We start from the raw sequence: 10,512 nt of genomic DNA, 5'->3' as shown, positions 1-10,512 counted from the left end.
CTACGAGGTTACTCAGAGGTTTTGTGATTTTTGAAAAATCCTTTATAAACCTCCTATAGAATCCTGCATGTCCCAGAAAACTTCTAATTGCCTTAACATTGGTGGGTGCTGGTAATTTTTCGATTACCTCCACCTTAGCTTGATCCAACTCTATGCCTTTGTTCGAAATTTTATGCTCAAGGACAATTCCTTCAGTCACCATAAAGTGACATTTTTCCTAGTTTAAAACCAGGTTAGTCTTTTGGCATCTTTTCAGAACAAGTGCTAGATGATCAAGACAGGAGCTGAATAAGTCTCTAAATACTGAGAAGTCATCCATGAAGACTTCTAGAAATTTTTCCACCATATCAGAGAAGATGGAGAGCATGCATCTCTGAAAGGTTGCCGGTGCATTACATAGACCAAATGGCATCCTTTTGTAGGCAAATACTCCAGATGGACATGTGAATGTTATTTTCTCTTGATCCTGGGGATCTACTACAATTTGGTTGTAGCCTGAGTAGCCATCCAGAAAGCAATAATAGTCATGACCGGCTAGCCTTTCTAGCATTTGGTCTATGAATGGTAAAGAAAAATGATCCTTTCTGGTGGCTGTATTGAAATTTTTGTAGTCAATACACATACGCCACCCTGTAACTATTATTGTAGGAACGAGTTCATTTTTTTCATTATGAACCACTATCATGCCTCCCTTTTTGGGTACAACTTGGACAGGGATCACCCAGGGGCTATCAGAAATGGGATAAATAATCCCAGCCTCTAGTAATTTAGTGACCTCTTTCTGCACCACCTCCTTCATGGCTGGATTCAGCCGCCTTTGTGGTTGAACCACTAGTTTGGCATTATCCTCCAGTAGGATCTTGTGCATGCATCTAGCTGGGCTAATGCCCTTGAGATCACTAATGGACCACCCAAGAGCTGTCTTGTGTGTCCTTAGCACCTGAATTAGTGCTTTCTCTTCCTATGGCTCTAAGGTAGAGGTTATGATTACAGGAAAAGTTTCACCTTCTCCCAGAAAATCATATTTTAGGGATGGTGGTAGTGGTTTGAGCTCGAGTTTAGGAGGTTTCATCTCTTCCTGAGGAATTTTCAGAGGTTCTTTTATTTCCTCTGGTTCCTCCAGATCAGGCTGAACATCTTTAAAGATATCCTCCAGGAAGTCAATAATATCAACACGCATACAGTCTTTTGATGTGTCTGGGTGCTTTATTGCTTCAATAGCATTCAGCCTAAACTCATCCTCATTGACTCTTAGGGTTACTTCACCTTTTTGGACGTCAATGAGGGTTCATCCAGTTGCTAAGAAAGGTCTTCCTAGAATGAGAGTTGCATTCTTGTGCTCCTCCATTTCCAGCACTACAAAATCAGTGGGAAAGGCGAATGGCCCAACTGTGACAATCATGTCTTCAATCACGCCTGATGGGTATTTAATGGAGCCATCATCAAGTTGAAGGAAAATTCGGGTTGGTTTAACCTCTTCAGTCAACCCAAGCTTTCTGATAGTGGATGCAGAGATTAGGTTGATACTTGCCCCAAGATCACATAGAGCTGTCTTGGTACATGTACCCTCTAATGTGCATGGTATCGTAAAGCTTCCAGGATCCTTAAGCTTCTCTGGTAAGCTTTTTAAAATGATTACATTGCATTCTTCAGTGAGGAGAACTTTTTCAGTTTCTCTCCAATCCCTCTTATGACTTAAGATCTCTTTCATGAACTTAGCGTAAGAGGGTATTTGCTTAAGTGCCTCTACAAACGGAATATTAATTTCAAGAGTCCTGAGATAGTCTACAAAGCGGAAAAATTGTTTATCCTGTTCTGCTTGGCGGAGTTTCTGAGGATAAGGTATTTTGGCTTTTTATTCTTCAACCTTGGTTGCTACATGTTTATTTCTTACAGATGTAGGTTGAGAAGCCTTCTTGAGGGAGTTATTATCAGCACTTGCAAGTGTCTGACCCCTCATAGGCGTTTGAATGCCAGGATTGGGGCTGGATTGGCGTTTAACGCCAGATTTCCTCCCTTTTTGGCATTTGAACGCCAGAACTGAACATGGGTTGGGCGTTTAACGCAAATTTTTCTCCCTTTTCTGGTGTTTGAATGCCATAACTGGGCGTCCACTGGGTGTTTAACGCCAGTTTTTTACCCTTTTCTGGTGTTTGAACGCCAGAATCATTCCTCTCTGGGCTCTTACTATCCTCAGAAGGATTTTGGGTTGCAGTCTGCTCATCCTCTATTATTTATTCTTTTCTTGGCTTTCTGCTGCTTTGAGTTGAGGTATTCAATGTTTTTCCACTCCTTAATTGAACTGCTTGGCACTCTTCTGTTATCTATTTTGATAATTGCTGTCTTGTCTGGTCAAGTTGTGCTTCCATGTTCCTGTTAGCATCCTTAGTGTCTTGTAACATCTCTTTAAATTCTGCCAACTGTTCTGTTAGATAACATAATGCTGATTGATTTCAGCAACTTGTTCTAGAGGACTAAGTTCAGTGGACACTACCTTAGCCTCTTCTTTTATGGATGACTCACTACTTAAGTACAGATGCTAATTTCTAGCAACTGTATTAATGAGCTATTGAGCCTCTTCAATTGTTTTTCTCATGTGTATAGATCCACCAACTGAGTGGTCTAGAGATATCTGAGCTTTTGCTGTAAGCCCGTAGTAGAAAATGTCTAACTGCACCCATTCTAAAAATATTTTAGAGGGACATTTCCTAAGCATCTCTCTGTACCTCTCCCAGACATTGTAAAGGGATTCATTATCCTCTTGTTTAAAGCTTTGGATGTCCAGCCTTTGCTGTGTCATCCTCTTAGGAGGGAAATATTGATTTAGGAATTTGTCTGACAACTGTTTCCATGTTTTTATGCTAGCTTTAGGTTGGTTATTTAACCACCTTTTAGCTTGGTCTTTTACAACAAATGAAAACAGTAATAATCTGTAGACATCCTGATCTATTTCCTTATCATGTACTGTGTCAGTAATTTGTAAGAACTATGCCAGAAACTCAGTAGGTTCTTCTTGTGGAAGACCAGAATACTGGCAATTTTGCTGCACCATGATAATGAGCTGAGGATTCAACTCAAAATTACTGACTCCAATGGAAGGTATACAGATACTACTCCCATATGAAGTAGTAGTGGGGTTAAAATATGACCCCAATGTCCTTTTGGACTGTTCATTTCCACTTAGGTCTACGATGGAGTTAGGGAGATGATGTAGATAAAAATTTATTTTATATTTATTTATTTATTTATATATATATCTTTCAAAATAATAAAATAAAAAAATAAAAAAACTAAAATAAAAAAGATTTGAAAATATTTTATGAAGATTTTCAAAAAAGCGAGGAGATAGAAAGTGGTTAGGATGTTTTTGAAAAAGATATGATTTTAAAAATCTTAAAAGGATGTGATTTGAAAAATTTTGACCAGGTCAACCCAAGGAATTCTAAAATTATGAGAAATTAAAGAAAAAAATATTTTTTTTTGATATTTGAATTTTAGATCCAGTGCTTCTTGTTTTCAAAAATTTTGGAGGGAAAACACCAAGGCACACCAAACTTAAAAATTTTAAGATCAAGACACAGAGAAGACTCAAGAACACTTTGAAGTCTCACAAGAACAACAAGAACAAAAAGAAAGAACACCAAACTTAAAATTTTTAGAAAACCAAAATAAAATTTTTGAAAACTAAAGAAAAATTAACAAGAGAACACCAAACTTAAAATTTGGCACAAGATTTAATCAAAGAAAAATTATTTTTGAAAAAGTTTTATAAGGAAGATACCCAATTACCAAGAACACAAGCATAACGCTCTAGCCAACTGAGATATAAATTTAATGTGTTTTAAAAAGGTATTTTTAATATATATAAATTTTTTGAAAACTGAAAATTTGAAAATGCACAAGAAAAACAAGAAAAGACACAAAACAAGACAAACTAAAGATCAAACAAGAAAAATAGCAAGAACAATGAACACAAACTCGAAAATTTAAAGGTAAATAAAACATGCAATTGACACCAAACTTAAGATATGAAACTAAACTCAAACAAAAGACTCAAAGAAAAATTAAAAACCAATGAAAAAAAATAATATTTTTGAAAGATTTTTAAAAGGAATAATAAAAGATGCAATCCAAGTGACTCTAAACCAAAAAGACAAAATTTTCCTAATCTAAGTAACAAGATAAACTGTCAGTTGTTCAAACTCGAACAATCCCCGGCAACAGCGCCAAAAACTTGGTGCACGAAAATTACAATCACGCTTTGTAATTCCGCATAACTAACCAGCAAGTGCACTGGGTCGTCCAAGTAATACCTTACGTGGGTAAGGGTCGATTGATAAACCACTATTTTATGATTCAAATTGTGTTTAATTGTGTGGTTTTATCAAGTCTTTGCCCACTTATTCATATGATTTACATGTAATTACAATTCCTTCCTAAAAATATTCTATGATTGAAAACATGCTTCTTTGGCTTTTATTTTCTTTTATTTAATCCTCTCTTATTACCATTAGATGCCTTGATATGTGTGTTAAGTGATTTCAGGAATTACAAGGTAGGAATGGCTTAAAGGATGGAAAGAAGCATGCAAAAATGGAAGGAACACAAAGAATTGAGGAGATAACCAGTGAGAAGTCACGCGGTCGCATGGCTGACACGACCACACGAAAAGGAAGAAATCACAGTGACGCGCCTGTGTGCCTGACGCAACCGCGCGGATTGGAAGCTGCATGAACGACGTGAATACGTGGACGATGCACACGCGTGGTACGAGAAACACTGAATGACGCGAACGCGTGGACGATGCGGCTGCATGACGTGCGCGATCTGCAAAATTTCAGAAGTCGCTGGCAGAGTTTCTGGGCCGGATTTCAACTCAGTTTTCGGCCCAGAAACACAGATTAGAGCCAGGGAACATGTAGAGACAGAGAAGAACATTCATTCGGCACAATTTTAGTTTTTAGATCTGAATTTACTCCTCCCCTAGGTTTGACTCACTTGAACATTCGAAATTAGGATTTTGAAGATTTTGGCTTTAGCTTTTGAGAAGAGTCTACCTCTGGTACTAGTCATTATAGTCTGTTATTTACTTTTCATTTATTCTTCCATATTCTTAATTCCTCCAGAGTTGACATTGGATTATTTTCACAAGTTATTAATATAGACTATTTTTATTTTCAATTAATCCCGTTCATTATTATTTATTATGTCTTCTTTTATTTTTCCCATTGATTCTGTGAAGTTTATAATTATGATGAGTGAGTAGTTCTATAACTTGATTGGGAGATGATTGAAAGGAAACCTTGAGTTGAATCACTCAAGAGAGAAATTATAATTGGATTTATTGTTGGATCACCATCTAATCTTTGACACTAGTCCTTCCCAAGGGAGAGGATTAGGACTTGTGACTAGAAACAGCTTTCCAACTTGCTTGACTTTCCTTTACCTAGTAAGGGATAACTAAGCAGAGCAACTTCCAATTATTAATTAATCTTGAGAATACTTCAACAAGAATAGGGCTTCCAACTAATCTACTCCCAATCAAGGCTTTTATTTAAAATTAATTAAATTCTCTAAATTAATTTCATGTTTATCAACTCAACCATTTTTGAAAACACCTGATTGATAAAATAGCACATCTTTTTGCAACTCGTTGGGAGATGGCCTGGGATTCATACTCCAGTATTTTAATTTCAATATTGTGACAACCCTTCTAAATTGATAAGCGGATTTTTGGCTGGTTAAGGATTGTACTTGCAACGTATTTCTATTAATAATTTCTTAACTCGCCAATTTCTGCCACGTCATCGATCCCACGGAGATTGCCTGCTTGAAGCAAGCTATGGTTATCTTATTATTCTTAGTCAGGATATCAATAGGGTTCTTAGTTTTAATTGCAAAAAATAAAAGAACATTAAATAATTACTTGTTATGCAGTAATGGAGAATGGGTTGGAGTTTTGGAGACGCTCTGTCTTCTGAATTTCAGCTTTCTTACTGCCTTCTTCTTCACGCACACAGGTCTCCTTCCATGGCAAGCTGTATGTTGGTGGATCACCATTGTCAATGGCTACCAGCCCTCCTCTTAGTGAAAAGGGTCCATGTACATGGCTAATCATCTGTTGGTTCTCACCAATGTTGGAATAGGATCCATTGATCCTTTTGCGTCTGTCACCACGCCCAGCATTCATGAGTTTGAAGCTCGTCACAGTCATCCCTTCTCGGATCCTACTCGGAATACCACAGACAAGGTTTAGACTTTCTGGATCTCAGGAATGCTGCCAATTGATTCTAGCTTATACCACGAAGACTCTGGACTCACGGATTAAACGCTCTGTTGTCAGGAGAGGTAGTCAAACTCGTGAACCAGAAACCCAAGAGATATACATTCAATCTAAGGTAGAACGGAAGTGGTTGTCAGGCACACGTTCATAGGTTGAGAATGGTGATGATTGTCATCGATCATCATATTCATCATGTTGAAGTGCGAACGAATATCTTAGAATAGAAACAAGCGAGATTGAATAGAAAACAGAAATACTTGCATTAACTCATTGAGACGCTGCAGAGCTCCTCACCCCCAACCATGGGGTTTAGAGACTCATTCTGTCAAAGGTACAATTTCAGATGTAAAAATGTCATGAGGTACAAAATAAATCTCTAAAAGTAGTTTTTATACTCAACTAGTATCCTAGGTTTACAGAAAATGAGTAAACTAAGATAGATAGTGCAGAAATCCACTTCTGGGGCCCACTTGGTGTGTGCTGGGGCTGAGTATTGAAGCTTTCACGTGCATAGGCTATTCTTGGAGTCAAACGCCACTTTGTAACCTGTTGGTTTGAAACTTGTTTCTGGCATTTAACGCCAGAATAGGATAGAAAGCTGGCGTTAAACGCCAGTTTGCGTCGTCTAAACTTAGGCAAAGTATGGAATATTATATATTGCTAGAAAGCCCTGGATGTCTACCTTCCAACACAATTGAGAGTGCGCCATTTGGACTCTTGTATCTCCAAAAATTTCATTTCGAGTGCAGGGAGGTCAGAATCCAACAGCATCTGCAGTCCTTTTTCAGCCTCTAAATCAGATTTTTGCTCAGGTCCCTCAATTTCAGTCAGAAAATACCTAAAATCACAGAAAAACACACAAACTCATAGTAAAGTCCAGAAATGTGATTTTTTCATAAAAAACTAATAAAAATGTACTAAAAAGTAGCTAGATCCTACTAAAAACTATGTGAAAACACCCCAAAAAGCGTATAAAATATCCGCTCATCACATACAAATCTAATAGTTATGGTGGACCTCCTTGTGGTTATCAATCACAACACCCATATGCCTATGAACCCCCTCCTCAATATAGCCTTCAACCACTATACTCACAAGCCACATACCACCAAACACCTCCATATGATCCTAATCCTTATCCAACATACCAAGAATCATACAAGCCATATGAACCATACTTAAAGCCATCACCATTCCAACATCAATACTCCCAAGAATCACCACCTCAATATGCACCATCTCCATATTCTTACCAAGATGAACCACATTCCTATTATGAACCCTTTCCTCCAAATAATGAACCCTCATATCCACTCCAATCACCAATAGATGACCCCCTTTGCACCATTCTCCAAGAGCAAAGGGAGCTTCATACCTTTCTTCAAGATCGACTTGAATTTCAAAGGAGGCAAGGAGAATTCATGGTTACCTTGACCAAGGTAGTAACTGATGAGTGGATATTTCAAGCGCTTGTGATTTTTCGTGTCAAGTAAAGTTTGAGACCAAACATTTAAAGTCATGGCTAGGATCAAGGTACAAAGCATCAAAGAAAAGAAAATGAAAGAAAAATATTGTGTTCAAGGATTAATCCAAGGTAAAAAGGCTAGATGATTCATAAGATTGTTCGGATTCTAATTCCAAATGACAGTGAAAATCCTCAGATTAAAAGGGTAGTGAGATGCCAAAAATATTCGGAGTTTCAGCGTTATAAACCCCACTTTGAGATAGACAGGAACTTAATTGATTACTCACTTCTCATGCAAATTTCACATCGTTTACATTAGTTTTGGTTGCTTAAGGACAAACAACAATTGAAGTTTGGTGTTGTGATGCGTGAGCATCTTTTTTATCTTTTTCTAGTGAATTTGTATTTGAATTGTTAAGTTTAATCAAAATTTAAATACTTTTTAGCCAATATAAATACTACTTTTAGTTGTGTGCAATTTTGTTTATTTCAAGTAGCATTCAGATGGATTTGACGGAGTTTTATAGAAGAAGAGGAAGAAAGTGGATGATGTTGTTAACTCTGACCTCCCTGCACTCTACCAGATATAACTTGAGTTACAGAGGTCCAATTGACGTGATTTTAGTGGCATTGGAAAGAAACTTTTACAGCTTTCCAACGATATATAATAGTATACACTTCTCATCCAACCTGTATGGCCATATTGTTGCCTAACTTGGCTTTTCCCAAGTTAGGCGCAGGAAGAAGAACATGCGCTCCATTTGCAATCTGCCTAGGCCATGCCTAACTTCAAATTCTTGAAGTTAGGCAGTAGGTTCAACGATCTGGGGTGGTCCCCGCTTCTCCACAAAAACCAGCACGCAATCTTATTTAATTTTTTATTAAAACTTTTTATTTTAATTACAAATGGAAAAAGATATTATTTAGTTTTAGAAAATATATCTTACATTAATTAGGATTAGATATAAAAGGGAAAAGATTCATCCCTTCGGACTCTGCTCTCTTCTCTCTTACCTCATTCCGCAATTTACAGTTTTTCAGAATCCTAGTTTTCTCTCTGAGCCATGAGCAACTAAACATCCACAGTTAAGGTTAGGAGCTTTGTTTATTGTATAGATTGATACTAGTTTTCGTTCTTCATCTTATGAATCTGTGTGGAACGGAAGTATGACCCTTATTCTAATTGAGTTCTTGTAAACCTTGGAAAAGTAATTTACCTGAACAAAAGCTTAAAAACAAATTCTCCTAAATCACTAATTATCTGGACTTAACGGATACGTGACATATAATCCTCTTATATTTAGATAATTAGGATTTCTGTGGCACATAAACTAGTTTTGAACTTAACCCTCTAATCGGAATCAAGTGACCAAGGAATTGGCGGTTGATGAAGGTTAGAGGAGACTAAAAAGGTTTAAGGAATTAGGATTTAGTCATATATAGTTTGCCATGAATTGAATCTTGCATGATTAAAATAGTTGGTAAGAAAAGTTAATTTTGAAAAATAAACATCTCTGAAACATTAACTATTTTCTCATATATTCTTCACACCAATTTACTATTTGCTGCATAATTTCTTGTTTATTGTTTAATGCAATTAATTCTCAAAACACCAATTTTTGCTTGTCTGACTAAGCCAATCACTCAATCATTGTTGCTTGATCCATCAATCCTCGTAGGATCGGCCCTCACTCACCTGAGGTATTACTTAGTACGACCCGATGCACTTGCCGGTTAGTCTATGGGTTATAAATTCCACACAGTTTCTAAATTTGAATTTCATTCAATTTTTTCATCGAATCTACCAGCGAAAAAATCTGACTGTAATACGCTTGTAGTTGTCCAAAATGCTTCGTTTCATTTATTCACATTACCGTCAGAAATTTTCAACGGTAAATCCCTCAGTAAAATTGGAGCATATAAAATTTTTGCACCCGTCATTACCATTGGAATTAGGTTATGGAATTCAACGATAAATTTTTTTGGCAACGAATTTACACTCGTAACATTTTGCCCTTAAATCCGCTGGTAACGATCTTCTATAAATTCGTCGATAAATCTGACAGTATTCAATGTTCTTCTTATATTGTCAGACAGTTACATTGTGATATATAAATTGGACTGTTTCTCAAGACATCGAAGCCTTAGATTTGAGGACCAAGACAGACGGCTAGATGTTGCTCAGAATTTGGACTCTCAGAATTCTTTTCCACAAAATCGAGCCTCATATTTGTGCTCTTTGGGACACGCAACGCTCATGCATGTGGTGTGCATTGTGGTGCAAGCATACCTTTTCTCCTCTCCCTCGTTAACTTCATTTTTCTTGAAACATATTTATAATTTATTTCTTTTAATTTATGTAAAAAAATGATAATATTATAGATTTATGTTGATTGTATACATTGATTATATAGTAGTTTATATAGTGTATGCTTAGATAAGTATTAGTTAGTCTTAGACAATGATAATTAGTATTTTAAAATTTTACTTAGGTATATTTAATAGAAGTGTTATAGTATAGCGGTATTCTAATGAAATACTAACTATTAGTGAGGTTAATAACTGTTAAGAATCTTAGTTAAAGATAACTAATAAACTTGTACGTGTGTTGTTTTATATAATAACTGCTAGGTTTCTTAGTAAATGATACTTAGCCAATGACAATTAGTATTTTAAGCTGTATTATAATGATAACGAATTAATGATAATGAAAATGAAAATGTTAGTTATATTTTGGGAGGGTTACATTTTTAATTAGAATTGT

The sequence above is a fragment of the Arachis duranensis genome, chromosome 5 (genome assembly GCF_000817695.3).
Source record: "Arachis duranensis cultivar V14167 chromosome 5, aradu.V14167.gnm2.J7QH, whole genome shotgun sequence".
Classification (NCBI taxonomy): Eukaryota; Viridiplantae; Streptophyta; class Magnoliopsida; order Fabales; family Fabaceae; genus Arachis; species Arachis duranensis.
Note: the sequence above shows the minus strand (reverse complement) of the source record.